The 17310-nt window shown below is 35.7% G+C and overlaps 1 pseudogene across 1 annotated transcript; it reads right to left on the bottom strand.

The window, feature by feature from the left end:
• Nucleotides 1-5531: 5531 nt before the first annotated feature.
• On the bottom strand, nucleotides 5532-13697 carry LOC149846947 (pentatricopeptide repeat-containing protein At4g18520, chloroplastic pseudogene; annotated as a pseudogene). The gene is made up of 3 exons (XR_016430576.1): nucleotides 11301-13697; nucleotides 11072-11180; nucleotides 5532-5819 (listed from the first exon to the last, which is right to left on the bottom strand). The product of XR_016430576.1 is annotated as a pentatricopeptide repeat-containing protein At4g18520, chloroplastic pseudogene (transcript).
• Between the last annotated feature and the right edge of the window lie 3613 nt (nucleotides 13698-17310).

Genomic DNA, 17310 nt, shown 5'->3' with positions numbered 1-17310 from the left:
AAATCTCTCAAAGTACATTACAAATTTAATATTCACAACTCATCAACCATTTTAAATATAGAATAAATTTAAACCATCAACTAAAATTTTATTTACTTAATCAAATAATGTCAATGAAGTTATAAATAGTTTTAAAATCAAATCTAACTATCCAGCATACGTGAGAACCTAGACCATAATCCTCGTGTTCTCTAGTCAGCAAGTCTCTTCATCACTGTAACGACCCCAATCCATACCCTTTTAAAATGCGAAATATTTTTTTTTCAATGCGAAAACCTTCCCAGAGATCTGGGGTCTTCACAGTTCCAATTTTCATTGGATAGCCCAACCACCACAAACGAAGTTGCAATCATCATCCATAAAAATCAAACCAATTCATTTATTTATGAGTAAGAGTAAATTTTAAAGACAAGATTTTATTCAACTGAAAATAAAGCGATAACTGAAAAAAAGCGAGATGAACTAAGACAAAAGAAATAGTCACTATGTCCTCTGCTGAAACTGACAAGCTCAAGTATGACTCTCATTCATCCCCAGTAGTCAGTCCAGCCTCACTGTTCACCATGTCCTGTGAAAACCAACAAAGTAGGGTGTCAGAACCGAAATTCTGAGCACATCTACTTCTAAAGAAACCAGGTTAGACAAAGAACATGGATAAGATTTCATGCAATGATTTGAGTGAGTGCAGATGTAAAATTTACAGCATTCAAATATTCATACCTACCAACAATTACATATGCTCATCAATCAAGAACAGCAAATCAGTACCATATATCAAGAACTAAATTTCCAAATCTTGCAACATGATTTCAATAAGTAAATCATATGCTACCACCAACTCATGTCATGATATAGACAACGATTCAAACATGCATGATCTAATGCATGACAGGAAAATGCATGATTATGTGCAATGCATGATTCCTTTTTGTTATCTTTCATTTAAATTTCATCTTTCCATATGCATGCCCTATTAAATGCACACAACTTTAAGTTCCTCTTTTTAATTACCGTTGCCCGCAGATACACCGAACGAGTATAATCCCCGAGGTCAAGTAGATTCCCAGGGTAGCTTAACACACAATTTATATTTTATTACTGGGTTCCAACTTAGCCCTCGACCGAATCACCTTCGGAACATTAGACCTCCACATCTAATGTCAGAGACATAAGGGACACCTCACGCCCACAAGTGCCACTTCCTTGGTACCATAAACAACAGTTGTGTCAAACACACCACTCCCGAGTAAAGTGACGGACTCTCCCTAAAACTGTGGCCAGGAGAAAGAACCTCAATATCGGGTTTAGGAGACAAAAATTACAGCACACGAAGTTTTTGTATCCTCACAGTCTCCCTAAGACCGGATATCTAAGCTTCTCATACTCCAGATGAGATATCCCAGAATGTATATTACATTGTTCTTATTATTTCTTTATTAAAGTTAATTCCTTAAGTTTGTAACACAATATGCAAAAGTAAAGTGAAAACCCTCATCCTCCATTACGGGGACCCTTACGGAACTCCAGCCTGTATAATCAACTAGAACAGTGTAGTAATGTGTCAAACCATCTTATGTGGTTTAAGTGATGCAGTTAAAACATATGTGAAAAAAAACCAAACCCACGACTCTCCAGGCCGATGATGGTCCATTTAGGCCATCAATGCACCACATAATAAAACCAAATTACTGTTTCATTCATAACACTAGGCCAAAGTGCCAAAAGCATGTGCACTTATGCAATCATACACCCAAACATATGCATGTCATAACTCATTCATATGCATTTTCAATATGTGTGTGTTACCTACATCACATATGGGTATTAACCAATCCATGGTTTCTTTAAGTGTGTGAGTGTACATGTACCATTTTACACAATAATCAAGCGTACATGTTCAAGAAGAATTACTAATAACTGAATCATGCCCACACTCATGAGTACCATAATCATAACAATAACACTCACATAACCTTCTTAGAAATAACATTCCAACCTGTCATTGACACATAGGTGTGTGTAGGTTTCATGGTTTTCCTTTATTAATATAAGAATTTAAATCATACACAGTATTTATAAGAATTTGAAACATATTTCCATTAAATCTGATTCATAACAGTCAAGTGCGATCATACACCTCCATGGCAAACAATATACCAGCCTTTAAATTACTCATAGAATTCTGAACAAGAATATAATGTTCAGCTAGAGACAACAAGGCAAGTCATAGTATACAATTTAGTTTTATGTGTCCATCCTTCTTAAACAGGGTATGATGACCCCATATTTTACATGACTGAAAATTTCAAATATGACTCAATAATCTACACTGCATATTACAAACATGTGCTTAAGCCACACTCAAGAACCAGCTTGAGCTACTTTAACGCAATCCGTGTCTATAGGCATTATGTACTGAAATGACAGTGGGTGCTTATGCAAGTAGCAATAGTAAAGCCAGTTAGTAAAAATTTTATGTTTCTTTTAGGACACACACTCAGCATGCGGATTCCACCCAAATTTCAATATCATACAAAAATTTTCATGCATGAGCATTACTATCAACCTATCATGATAAGTATGATTAACAAAGAATCAACCATTATGAGTGCAAATACATGCCTACCCAGAAGGAAGTGCTAACATGTGACAAAAATTTTAAAACAGCATATGTACATATTTTGTACAAGTGGAAAGAAAATATACTTATATATTTATATTTATATATATATATATATATATATATATATATATATATATATATATATATATATATATATATATATTGCTCTATCCCACTCCATACCCAAACATATGCAATACAGATTCTCATCAATAACAACAGTAAATTCTCAATGAGATTTTGAAAACATACAAAGATTCAATGAGCCAACATGACAAATGTGCTCAATCTACAGGTTACACCGAACTCATGTGGGGGACTGTACAAAAAAGTGGAGGTCGGCTATGTGTACCTAATAATTCTGTCCTCCTATTTGGCACATCACAGTATGAAATTGCAAGACAAAATTTGAAATAGATTTCTGAGGCTTGATAACCCAAATCAAAACAGCAAGAGCAAAAGCAAATCAAACAGGAGCAAAAGACTAGGTTGGGCTCATTAATTTGCACAAAAATTTTTCTTCTAAAAAGAAGCGATCGGGCCATGGAGGGCGATCCATGGTTCGCCCCCACTATTCTCGAGGGAATTAACCACCCAACTTTTCTATCAAGAATGTGAGGTTGGGACTCACCCGTATAGAGATTAGGGTCGGCACCTCCATACACCACTTCCCCTCCCTCCCCAAATCCTCAACATATCGGTTTAATAAAAAAGAGGAAACAAGCTCTCTCTCAAAACCTCGCTTAATCGTATTGTACAAACGGGAACAACATTTACGATTGATTATATTTTTTTTCTCTTACTTAAATCCCAGCCCAAAGATGCCATCGAAGAAAAGAGGGGTTTCTCAGGGTCTCATCTCAAATCAACGTATGGAATCGAACCCCTGTTCGATTCCTCACCCAGGTTCGAAGAAGAACCGTACCTTTTTGAAGTTTTTCTGGCGATCGGAGGCTGGGGACGCAAAGCAGAGCCGGCTGGTGATGCTCCTCTCACTGCCGTGACAGGGTGCTCGCTGGAGGTCGGCGATGGTGGATGTGGGTTGCCGCAGCTTTTTCTGGTGATCTTCTACCCTCCGGCGCACGCACACAGACAAAGAGAGAGAGACGAGGGACGAGAGAGAGAGAGAGACGAGTGAAGAGGGCCCCCTCTCCACTCCCTTTTATCGGCCAAGAACCCCCCCCCCCTCCATGCCGAGATGGGGGGAGATCGGTTACGCCCTTCGTAACCCCCCCTTTCTTGATTCTGTTAGGGTTTTATCGGGTTGCCCTTTTTTTTCTTTAAAAGGGTTGTTACATGGGTGCGGCTCGGGTCCGGACCCGAGACCTGTAACCCGACCCCAACGAGATGGATCCACAAGTCGGATCCAACTGTGGATCCTCGGATTAACTTTTTAAAAACATTAAAAAATTTATTTATTTAAGATTATACAATATATATATATATATATATATATATATATATATATATATATATATATATATATATATATAGGTACATGGATCCGGTATGTGGATCCCAGACCCATCTACGCACCTCTTTTAAATAATTATTCCCCGAATTATTTAATTAATTAAAAATTATTGTACTTATACGTACATATCAAATTTATGAGGTAAATTTATTCGAAAAACCCCTTTATGGGTCCTGGATCTACAATTTGGATCCTAGGCCCAAATTTAGAAAAATACACATATTCTTAAACAAATAAAATATCAAAAATTGAGGTTATTACAATCACAGAGCCTCGATACCTCAAAGACATTTTAGAAATCAGGTAAAAACTAAAGTTATTGTAGGAGACCCTCTAAATTCTTAACAGTAAGAAAATAGCATAAAATAAATCAAGCACAAGTTTAAGAAGATTTACAAGTAACATATCATCAGAACAAACTTATCATTTATGCGGTTCAAACAAACAAATAAAATTTTTATGCCTAATTAAACATTTAAATATGTATGAATATTTTTTAAGTTCATTAATCAATATTTTTCTTTGTATGCATGTCTCTACTTAAATGCACATTCAATTTTTAATATCCACTTTCTTAACAACCCGCGGATACTCAAAACGGGGCAAAATCTTTCTGAAGTTCAAAGTAGTTCTCAGTTGTAGCTTGTCACATAATTTGTATTTTAAATTACTGAATTCCACACTTGTTCCTGGTGCCGACGCAGGCCGTTCGTGGAAGCCGGTGCATGCCGTTCGCAGAGACCGATGCTCACTGTTTGCAAAGGTCACCAATGGTATCCCCTGCTAAAGAAGGAACTCCTCATTCGCAGAGGTCACTGGTGACACCACCGTCGAGTGGAGTGTGCGGTGTTGTGCTGCCCGTGCAGGCAGTGGATCAAATTTTTTTTTAGTTCCCTCCATTCCTATTCCTTTTGTAACAGGAAGGAGGTGGATCGAAAATAACACACATTAATAAACGCCGCAGACGGGCGGAACGCCGTCCGCCCCATCCAATGTTTGTTAAAAAAAATGTTATTGATGTCTTTTTCATCCCGTGGGACGCACAGGACGAGCCATCAAACATACCCTTATGGACCAAGTCCAAATCAGTGAATGTTGATTCATTCCTCTTCGAATGGTAGAACTCTCTAAGCATTTGATAAGCTCCTCAAAACATAGAACCGTAAAACTTGCAATGTTTAAACACGATTATGCAAATGTTAATGGACGGTAGGCTACTTTGCCCCTATGTCCTTTAAAATTGAGTTGTTTGAGCAATGAACCGAGTGGGTCTCGATAGTTTGCTTTCTTGTGCCACATGAACAGAGTAAAAACTTGGGTCCCTAGTAGTCTTTAAACCCTTTATCAAGTCAACATGCCTAGACCATGATATGATGGGATCTGGAGCCATAGAAGAGAGATCCAGTACTTTATGTTCTAAAAATCATCATCAAGACAAACACTAGAGAAAAAAAATCTTATGATGGAACAAAATGAGTAGAACAAATACCAGGGTGAATCTAAACAAAGTTAAAAGTCCGTCCTTCATCCTCCATAGAATGAACTGATGTAAAGTGAATGTAAGCTGAAACTGAATTGAAAGAGCTCTCCATGAAAAATCACCAAATAGTCCCTGTGGACGATAACAATGCCATAATAGAGGTCGATCCTTGAGAAAACAAGACACCATGTGGGTTAGCAGGCTTCTCCCAAGCTCGGAACTAAAAGCTTTGCCAACACCATCTGAAACATAGAAAACATACAACTCGCTCAACGCACTGACCCACACACATACACACTTCATCAATCATGAACTGCTGACTCTACCAGCAGTCATCCTTTAAGCCAAAACCACAAACCACTTGAACTTCCAATTTGACTCGCAAAATCAACAAAGAGGAAATGTTTTTAATCTAAAACTCATAGAACTCGTTCTTTTGTTTCATTTATATAGACATCAACACAGTAACTTAGATGCAATAAATAGATCAAATAAGATAGCTGCTCACCTGGCAAAGCAAAAATTCACTTGAAAATACTGATAGTGAGCAACACCCAGCCTTTGCTTAAGGAAAAAGTTATAACACATTCAATTTCCAATTTTTTGCACTTGATACCCTTGCTTCTGCTTTTATAATATTTAGGTTATATATATGTAAAGAACCAAATATCCTTCATTCACGAACCAAAGTGCACCAATATCAAGTGAACAACACGCAAGTGTTCTCTAAGGAACACACTCACAAAGCCCACATAGGAGTACACACAAGAATCACAAAGCCCACATAGGAGTACACACAAAAAGGCTCACAATATAAAAGAATAATATTTTATTGAACATCATAAGTCTGCAAAAAGCATACCTTTATAAGAAGGGAAGACCCTATTTATATACACAAGAGGGAGAGAAGAGAGGGTCAAGAGAGTGAGAGAGAAACAAAGGAAAGAGAGAGAAAGTCCAACGACTAAAAATCTAGCCATTGGGTCCTAGTCAACTTAGGCTGACTAAGTCAAAAAAAAAAAATTTAAAAAATAAAAAGAATATAATATGTATATATATACACACAATTTAACACTCCCCTCAAACTTACGATAGAATGACCGAAAGTTGGCCTAGAAGAAAGTGAAACATAAGAGCAGAGAAATCTATCAAAATCTGTCAACGTCACATAAGGTAGATCAATGATTTTTTGAAGATATTCTTCTCGCACATAGAGGCAATCCATTTTGATGGGCTTTGTTTTTTCGTGAAAAGTGTAGTTGTTGGCAATGTAGATAGCATTCTTATTATCACAACACATCTTTGAAGCTCTTAGAATTTAGATTCTCATATCAGGCAACAATCTTCTCAGCCAAATCACCTCCATTGTGGTTGTGATCATAGCCCGATACTCGGCTTCAATTGAGAAAATATAACTTACGGTAGAATGACCGAAAGTTGGCCTAGAAGAAAGTGAAACATAAGAGCAGAGAAATCTATCAAAATCTGCCAACGTCACATAAGGCAGATCAATGGTTTTTTGAAGATATTCTTCTCGCACATAGAGGCAATCCATTTTGATGGGCTTTATTTTTTCGTGAAAAGTGTAGTTGTTGGCAATATAGATAGCACTCTTATTGTCACAACACATCTTTGAAGCTCTTAGAATTTGGATTCTCATATCAGACAACAATCTTCTCAGCCAAACCACCTTCACTGTGGTTGTAATTATAGCCCGATACTCAGCTTCAGTTGAGAAAATATAGACTTTTTGTTGCTTTTTGCATCTCCACAACCCTAAAAAACTTTTAACACACTTGAGTTATTATAACATTCAGATAAAATATCATGATTTGGGGTCATGTGAAAAGATGCACTAGAATAAAAAAGCCAAGAAATTTTATTTGGGATTGAGTAAGATGATACCACGACTCCAGTTGAAGAAAACAATCTTCTAAGAAGGGGTTGGAGAGCTTCAACTAATTGAGATAAGGATTTGGCTATTTTCATAGATGTGTCTTAAGAGTTTCCAACCATAGCCATCTCCTTATTCTCTTGAGGTATTTCAACCATAGCCGCCTTCTTTTCTATATAGTTCTTGCCCTTCTTAGCTTAGGACACATATGTTTAATATGCCCTGGTTCATGACACCAATGGCAAATGACTTTTCTTTTGTCATATTCATTTCGTGAGGTGGTTTATAAGTACGAGAGTAGGATCCCGACCTTGAGACGACCAAAACAGAATCATCTTCATTTTTTGAGATATGTTTCTTTAAATGATTTTCTTCTATACTTAATTTCTCAATGGTATCTACAATAGAGAAAACTTTTCCCCTATGAAAGGGAGTTGATTTGGTTGATTTAAATTCAGGTCTCAAGATATTAGCGAATTGATAGAAATGCTCTGCATCTACTTGTTTTTGGCAAAGCTCAATATCTTCGGTACAATGTCATTTAGGCTCTAAAAAAGCCAACTCTTTTTATAAAGAGGACAAGTCATTGTAATGTTCTCTAATGTTTTTGTCCTCTTGTGTTATAGTGCGAACTTTATCTTAAAGATTGCACACATGTGCAATATCTTTAAAGAAATACATATTTTTAAGATAGTCTCAAGCCTTGTTAGCGTGCTTGAATTTAGCAAGGCTAGAACATTTTTAATGTCTATACTATTGATAAGCAAGACATAATATTGGCATGTCTTATTCTCCACTCTTTCTATTTTTTCTCGTAACTAGCTACAACCTTAGTCTTCTCTCCATCAGAAAGAGGTACTTCTTTCTCATTTTTCACCTTAGTGAGGATTAGTTTTGGCTCTGGATCGAATTCATCCACTAACCCACAACCATTTTCCCCATATGTGATGTTTCATAATAGAAGCCCACATAACATAGTATCATTAAGTTTGATGGGCATTATGGTGACATTATTTTTGCCATATATTTTTATAAGTAAAAGAAGAGAGAGAAAGAGAAAAGTAGAAAGTAGACAAAATAGAACATCAGCCCTCCACTACAAATTTGGAGAAGACGCACCACCAAGCAAGCACCAAAAAGGATCACACGAACACTTGAAATAATACTTTCAAATGCACAACCATGATCACATATACTAGGATTTGAATCACCAACAAGCTTTATCTCCAAGCTCCGATACCATGTAAAGAACCAAATAGCCTTCAATCATGAACCAAAGTGTCCACTAATATTAAGTGAACAACACACAAATGTTCTTTAAAGAACACACTCACAAAGCCCACAAAGGGGTACACACAAAAAGGCTCACAATATAAATGAATAATATTTTACAGGACATCATAAGTGTGCAAAAAGCATACCTTTACAAGAGGGAAAGACCCCTATTTATATACACAAGAGGGATAGAAGAGAAGGTTAAGAGAGTGAGAGAGAGACAAAGGAAAGAGAGAGGAGGACCTCCCAATGGATATATTTCTAGCCATTGGAGCCGTTAGGTCCTAGTCAACTTAGGTTGAAGTCAAAATATAAAGAAACAACAACAACAACTACGCCTTCATCCCAAAACAATTGGGGTCGGCTCAAAATATAAAGAAAGAAAGAAAAATATAAAATATATATTCATATATATGTACATAAATAATATACATATCTATATGTATATACTAGATATGTATATACATATATTATATTGTATATACAGTTCTATATATCTATCTATATCTATATATATATATACAATTTAACAATATATATAATACTACCCACGTGAGTGGAAAACTCTAACTTTTAGATTATTTTTTTAGTTTTCTTTCACATCTAGCCTCCATATGTGATCTACATGTTTGGTTTAGTAGCAACTGACCATTGAATCATGTTTCTTCAACATATATGTCTGATTTTCCAAGGGTTGAAAAATCAACAGCCTACAGTGTACTGAATTTCCAACCCTCAAAAATCATATTTTTATGCCAGAAAATACAATCCAACCATTGATTCATAATATTTTGACCATGCTAAACACATTCATGGGATTAAATTTGGTCAAAATAACCTCCCCTATGGATTCCAACTAGGGTTCCTTACCCACGAGGATAGCATATACTAGCCATGTATATATATATATATATATATATATATATATATATATATATATATATAGATAGATAGATAGATAGATAGATAGATAGATAGATAGATAGAGAGAGAGAGAGAGAGAGAGAGAGAGATGTAAAATGGGTCTAAATAAGTTTTCTGCCACTTTTTTTTGCAACTCTAACCCGGTAGATCTTTAGCATGGTTGATTCGCTAGGAATCACATGAATCAACATTTGGATTATGTTTTATTGATGAAAAATGAGTTTTTTGATCCTTGAAAAATTATAAAAACCTTAGGCTGTTGATTTACAAATCCTATAAAAAACTTACCCACATGTCAGGATCAGATTGATCCAGGGCCCGATCCCTATCAAGCACAAATATCACCTCTGTATGATCAGAATAAAAAAAACTGAATCCCACCTTACATATTTGTTTAGCATATTTCATTTTGTAGGTTACCAGCACTCGATATACATATATCTTTAATCATATTTCATATTTTAAGCATGTCTTTTTAGAAACTTCTTTTCTTGTCATGTTTCAATTTAATGATTGTGATCAGAGATTTTATAGGGATTAAGAGGCTTTAATTAGAGCAAATTATGATACACAAAAAACTGAATGGATTTGAAAAATCAATTTTGACATGTTTTTTTATGTAATTAGAGATCATCTCTGGCATTACTTGATTCTGTCATATTTCCCAACATGGTTTTTCAGTTGACTGGTTAATTTATTTTGAACTGTGGATAACTTCCACAGTAACAGATATTGTTCCAGATCTTGGAACCATAGTTGATCATTGAATTTGGGTTATCTCCATCAAACTCTTTAATGAACTTAACTGCAGTCTGTTTGCAAAGCATGATGAAATTAATAAATTGATTCTATTAATATTCTTTTTTGTTTTGAGAAATTCTATCGATATTCCTAGCTACTCATTGATGAAGACAACTGAACAGGAACAATTTCTTTTTCTAAATTGTATGAAAATGAATTTATCAGGTTGATAAACGATTTGCTTATTGAAATATTGCAACTGTCAGCTCAAAGCTTTTGACTTGAGATATCAAGCATTAATTGATTCTAGCAACATATCTGGTGAAAACATTTGAACAATCTTGTGGTTTTCACATGCCTATTGAAAAAAAACGGAATTTTGCATAAAAGATGCATGAGATTCAAAAAAAAAAAATCCAAATTTCAATTTATTGCATTAAGAGTTTTCATAGGATAGGGGTATAAAAATCAACAGCTGACCAGCAAACTACATTACATGGATATGGTTGTAGACATGGGATACGGCAACTTTTATGGAGTTCCCTTTTACTAGCGGATACAGTATGATGGAATAAATGGATTATCTGTGTGTCACAGCCAGCAATCAACCATGGTAAACAGCTGTCACAAATCAGCACAGAAAAGAGATGAGAAGAATACCTGAAGTTTTAAATTAAATGACAAAGATGTATACAACCAGAAGCTCCAATTGCAACCAGAGATAGAATTTGCAATGGTCTTGTAAGGGGGGAAGCTTAACACGAGCATTCTGGAAAATGACAAGTTCTGGTTCAAAATTTTGTTTCAAGGATAAAGTTTCTAAGTCCACAATAATAAAAACTCAGAATTTATGCCTAACATGAAAAAAGTATATAGAGGTACAATATACCAATAGCATCAAAACAGATCCCACTTGCTGCATCATCTGGTGCAATGCTTCTTCAGGCAAATGAGTTGCTTCAGAAGTTTCAACATCAAAATATTGACATGATATTTACGTGTTGGAATCTGAAGGTAATCACAAAATCTGGCACCTTGAAAATAAGAACCACAGCTATGCAGGGGATGCCCAAATGTTTCAGGAAGATATCTCAACTTTTATGTCCAACTAAACTGCAAAAACATGGAAGCCAAAATTCTATAGCGAGCATTGCAGTTTTCTTCATTCCTTGTCCCACTGAATTTCCCCACATGCATTCAGAACATTTGAGAGGACAAAGTCATCTACCTTAATACCCTCTGATTCCATGCGGTACATGAGCTTCAATGCTTCTTTGCAGAGTCCATTTCTGGCATATGCCATAATCATAGCATTCCAAGATACCACATTTCGTTCAGGCAATGTGTCAAAGACTTGATGTGCATCGTCTAAACAACCACATTTGGCATACATGTCAATGAGAGCACTGCCTACAAAGACATTCAATAGAGACTTAGTCTTGTTTGCAGATGCATGGATCCATTTTCCTTGCCGCAAAGCTTCCATTTTAGCACATGCATTAAGTGCAGTTGAATAAGTAAATTGATTTGGCTCTACACCTTCCCATAGCATATCATTCAAATATTTCAGAGCCTCAGATTCATAGCCTAGACGAGTATATCCAGAAATTAATGCAGTCCATGAGATGACATCTCTAAAAGGCATGCGTTCAAGCACTCTAGAACCATAAATATATTTACCACATTTGCAGTAAAACCAAACAAGTGTGCTACACACGTATGTATTACTGTGCATTGAATTCTTCAGGATTTGTGCATGAACTTCCTTCCCCTGTTGAAACCACCCAACTGCCCCACATGCACTGAGAAGACTAACAATAGTCAAACTGTTGGCAATTATCCGTCGGCTTTTCATATGATGGAACAAGTTTATGGCCTCATCTCCAAGCCCATTTTGCGCATATCCAGCAATCATAGAAGTCCATGTAACAGTGTTTCTCTTTGGCATGCTATCAAACACAATCCTAGCATCTGTGACTTGGCCACATTTGACGTACATACACAATAATGAGCTACCCACAAAGACATCATACTTGAACATTCTCTTGACCACAGCAGCATGAAGTTGCCTACCATGATTCAAGGCCTTCAGGTCACCACAGGCCTTCAAAATGCTGCAAATAGTGAATTCATTTGGTCTTAAACCAGAGGACACAATATCACAAAACATCAACATAGCCTTATCAGCATCACCCAGCCGTGCATAGGCAACGATCATCGTAGTCCAACAAATCACATCACGCTCAGACATTCTATCAAACACGCAGACTGCTGCTGATAGATCCTCACTCTGTGCATAAAAGTGAACCAACGCACTCTCAACCACCAAATTACTCCAATTACCTTTCACAACACAAGCGTGAACTTGTTTGCCAAGTTCAAAAGCTAAGCACCTAGCGCAAGCATTTAAGACACAAACAAAAGTGGCACCATTTGGACGACCTCCACTCACCAACATTTCTTCAAAAAGCCGAAACCCCTCGTCCATACACCCAGCTTTCAGATACCCATCAATGAGTGCAGTCCAAGAAACAACATTTCTCTCAGGCATTCCGTCAAACACTTTGTGGGCATCACGCAATTTGCCAAAATCAGCATACAAACTTATCAAATTATTACATATGAGCAAAACCGACTTCCCAAATCCTTTCTCGACGAAGGAATGAACGCGTCTGCACTCTCTGGAGCTCGAACACGATTTGAGCAACGAAGCAACGAGATCGATATCGACCGATACGTAGTCACCAAGCTCCTCATCCTCTTCATTAGGCTCAGAATGGCCGAGACGACAACGAACAGCCCTTTTAAGTTGGCAAACAAGGCTGAAACTCGGTTCTTCTTCTGATGGTGATGATGACGACTCGGACACCCAAATTTTGCAAGATAAGAACCTGGGCTTGGTGTAAATATGTTTGCTCAATTCCCGTTTACTGCTGGGAGTGTGATGAAAAAGAAGGGAGGATGGAGGGCGTTGTTGATTGACGGAGCTCGGCGCAAGAGTGCTCAGAAAAAGAGAGGCCAACATAATCGGCAAGCGTGAAAAACAAAATGGCCACAATTCTTATTTCTTACACATGATATCATGCGAACGAAATGCTCCAAAACTTTGATGTTAGCTGTATGAAACGGCCGCGGAAAGCCACGAAGGCTCCTCTCATCTGTAAGAGCGATTCCGTGAAATATCACCAAGGAACTTGTAGCTTTATGCCAATGAACTCGATTAGCAAGGTGTATTTTTTCCGGTTACACCAAAAAAAAAAAACGGTCGCGAAAATTTGAATGGACGAACGCAAAGGGGAGATAAACAAGGATTGTAACAGGAAAAATAACGAAGTTACAGAATGCCAACTAAGTTATCAGCTATTTACAAAAGACCGCTAATTTTTTTGGTTATTATATGAGTCATGTTTCAAACACATGTTTGGCAATAAAATCAATTGGTTGACCTTTGACTGGTAAAAAATACTAAAACGAACTCATTGTTGTGTTTAGGAATGTCAACGGGTCGAATGTACCGAATTCCAATCTGATTAGTTGGATACAGTAGCCAAATTCGAATTTGATTAATAATCATATCTGGATTCGGTATTGAGTTTTGCAGAAGAGTCCCATTCCGACAAAATCTGAATCTTATTATGTGTAAATATCCGATTTTAAGCTAATTGGATCCACATTTGGTTTTGTCTGATCCAAACAGACTCCAAATCCTATTTTGCCGGATCCGACTCTCTCTCTCTCTCTCTCTCTTAGATAGGTATCCAATAAATGAACAAGTCATAGGCAAGCTGTGTCAACTCGACATAACTGCATGGATCACACTTAATATGTTTTTTCTTGTCCAAAAACTATAACTTTCGAGTGATGAAAATTTAACACATCATAAGCGCTGATTTTGAACTCCTAAAAAAAGATGCTTGCATGTCACATGTTCATAATCGAGATGTGTTTTCTACTAAACCATGTGATCTATATATAGAGAGAGAGAGACTAAGGGGTAGGCGTGACGCGTTTTGTGCCTATCTAGCTTTGTAAAGATTGTTTTTATTTTTTCTAAAATCTTACCATTGCTTGATTTTATGGGAATCGACTTTTGGATCGATCCTATTCCAACACCAAGTTAGGTTTTTATAAGATTAAAAAATCAATGGTCTACAATTTAAAAAAATAATAAATGCTTACAAATCTTTTTTTCTCGAAAAAACATGATCCAAGTGTCATTAAGTAGTAAATTGATCATGCAGAACATATCCGTAGGGTCAGATTTTAAAAAACAAACTAAAAACCCCTATCCAATCCAAGCTCGGTAGGCACATGGTAGACACAAAAAAGGTCAGGCACCTACCTTTTTCCTATATATATATATAGAGAGAGAGAGAGAAAGAGAGAGAGAGAGGCCAATATTTGGTGCTATTGGAGGCAATGAAGCAATTGAGTACAAATCACTTTTCTTTCATATTGTTTAGACCTTTTTTTTAGATCAGATTTTATGGATGTGGTCTGTACGTGGTGTGTTAAGAGCTTTAAAAAAATCAATGACTCACATTGTACTAAAATCTCATGACAAAAAAAAACTTACTTTTAGATTGAAATAACATGATCAAGGTATGATCCTTAGCAAACAAACTATATTTAAGGGTTTCAAGCTTTGACCCTGACCTGACCCGTACCAAACCCTATAGGGTTAGGGATTGGTGATAAATAAGAAGGCCTGATTAATATCTGGGTCGGACCCAAAGGGTCCGATTAATATATGGAGCCGGCTATGGTTTGTGAAATAGCATACCATACTCAAGCCTGAGCTGAGTTTCAATTAATATCTGCAATTTTTCAATGTAAAAATAATAAAAAATATTATTTTATCGGGTATAGTCTCGGTCTGGTTCATGTAATTCTTATAGGATCCGAGTATGGTTTCTCTTATGGTGGGTCCAATTAGATCTGGGTCTAGAACCGGTACCATCATCTCAAATTAGGTTTGGGTTTGGACCCGGTACCATTATCTTAAATCAAGTTTGGGTTTGGTTTCACCTGGGTCAGTATCAATCCTGCTATATTGAACACATCTATGTGGTTAGTGCATGAAGCAATGATTTTCAACTCAATAGTTTGGTGCCTTCAAGAGGTGTTCACTACAGATTGGGTATCTAACAGAAAAGGCGATGGATGAGGGAAGAGTAAGTGGGGGTTTTTAAACAATGTGATTTTAAGAAAAATGACAAAAAAGATCCAATACAAAAATTACAAAATAGTTACTTTGAAGGGTATATTTTGTCCCAAAAACTACATGTGCATGATTTTAAAATGCAAATGGTTGTGCATTTTAACACTTCCCATATATATATATATATATATATATATATATATATATATATATATATATATATATATATAGAGAGAGAGAGAGAGAGAGAGAGAGAGAGAGAGAGAGAGAGAGAAGGTGGTAGTTGTGTCATGCTAACTGGGCTTTTGAAAGGTTTTTTTCATGTATCACTTAAAGTTGATCATACAGATGTGTTGGACATAGTTGGTTTACTAATAAATGGCATTTGGGTGATGTTTTTTATGAAAACATAATTTTTAAGTATTGAATATTTAGGAAAATTTTTGACTTATAAAATCAAGCATGTAGAATTCATCTTTATGGTCGGATTTAAGAAAAACATGAAAAACCCTTGGTTAGCACAACAGTTAGCTAGAAAAGTGTTTAGCTTTTTTTCACTCTCTCTCTCTCTCTCTTATATATATATATATATATATATATATATATATATATATATATATATAAAATTTTGTAATTGCCTACAGCTTGTGTACCAGACTCTTAAAGGGTTTTTTTCTATATTTTCTTTAAATCTGACCATACAAATGTGTTTTACATACTTCATTTTTTTATAAAAAATAAACTCTTGGATTGCCCTATATTACAGTATGCGGGTAGGTTTTATAAGGTTTAAAAATCAAGTGTAAGATTTACATAAATATTCAATGCCCAAAATTCATAATTTTCTATAAAAAAACATGATCCAAGTATCATTTCTTAGCAAATCAACTATGTCAAACACATCTTTAGAATCAGATTTGCGAAAAAACACCCAAAAACATTGTTCAATAGGTTGGTGGTAGCTTAGAAAAGTGGTAGGCAGCTACCACTTCTTTCTCTCCGTACATATATATAGACAAATAAGTGGTATATATGGTCGTTGACCGCTGCTAGACCTATTTCAATACAACAAAATTTTGTGTTGCTGATTGCGAAGTTCAATTTCCATCAAACTTTTTGAACTTAGTTAGTAACCAATATCCCCCCCACACCACATATATATATATATATATATATATATATATATATATATATATATATATATATATATATATATATATATATATATATATATATATATATATATATATATGTGTGTGTGCGTGTGTGTGTGGGGGGGGGGGGGATATTGGTTACTAATGAAGGTAAAGAACTAATTAGTAGAATCTACACTTTTCTTCTAAAAATTTTAATTTTTTCTAGATCAAATGTTATATATGTGATCTACATGGTTTTGTTTAGTAGAAAATTGTTTTTAAATAATGTGATTATAAGACATAATTAGGTTTTTAAAGGGGTTAAAAAATCAACGGCCCATAATGTGCCAAAATTTTATAACTCAAAAGTTCATGTTTTTATATTAGAAATCCAAGATCAAAGGCTTGATCCTTTGTAGCTAGATTGAGTTGATACAACTTACTCATATGATTTCTAGCTCATTAGTTTCTTACCTTCATTAGTACGAAATATTTTCCCTATATACATACACAAACATAAAAAAAATTGTCACATTAACATGACATTATATTTAGTAGAAATCAATATTTTTTGTTGTGTCAGACCTTATATATGCAAGTAG

The sequence above is a fragment of the Nuphar pumila genome, chromosome 2, assembly GCF_984573655.1.
Source record: "Nuphar pumila chromosome 2, dmNupPumi1.hap1.1, whole genome shotgun sequence".
Taxonomy (NCBI): domain Eukaryota; kingdom Viridiplantae; phylum Streptophyta; class Magnoliopsida; order Nymphaeales; family Nymphaeaceae; genus Nuphar; species Nuphar pumila.
The sequence above is the reverse complement of the archived record's forward strand: the minus strand, read 5'-3'. Positions and strand labels throughout refer to the sequence as shown.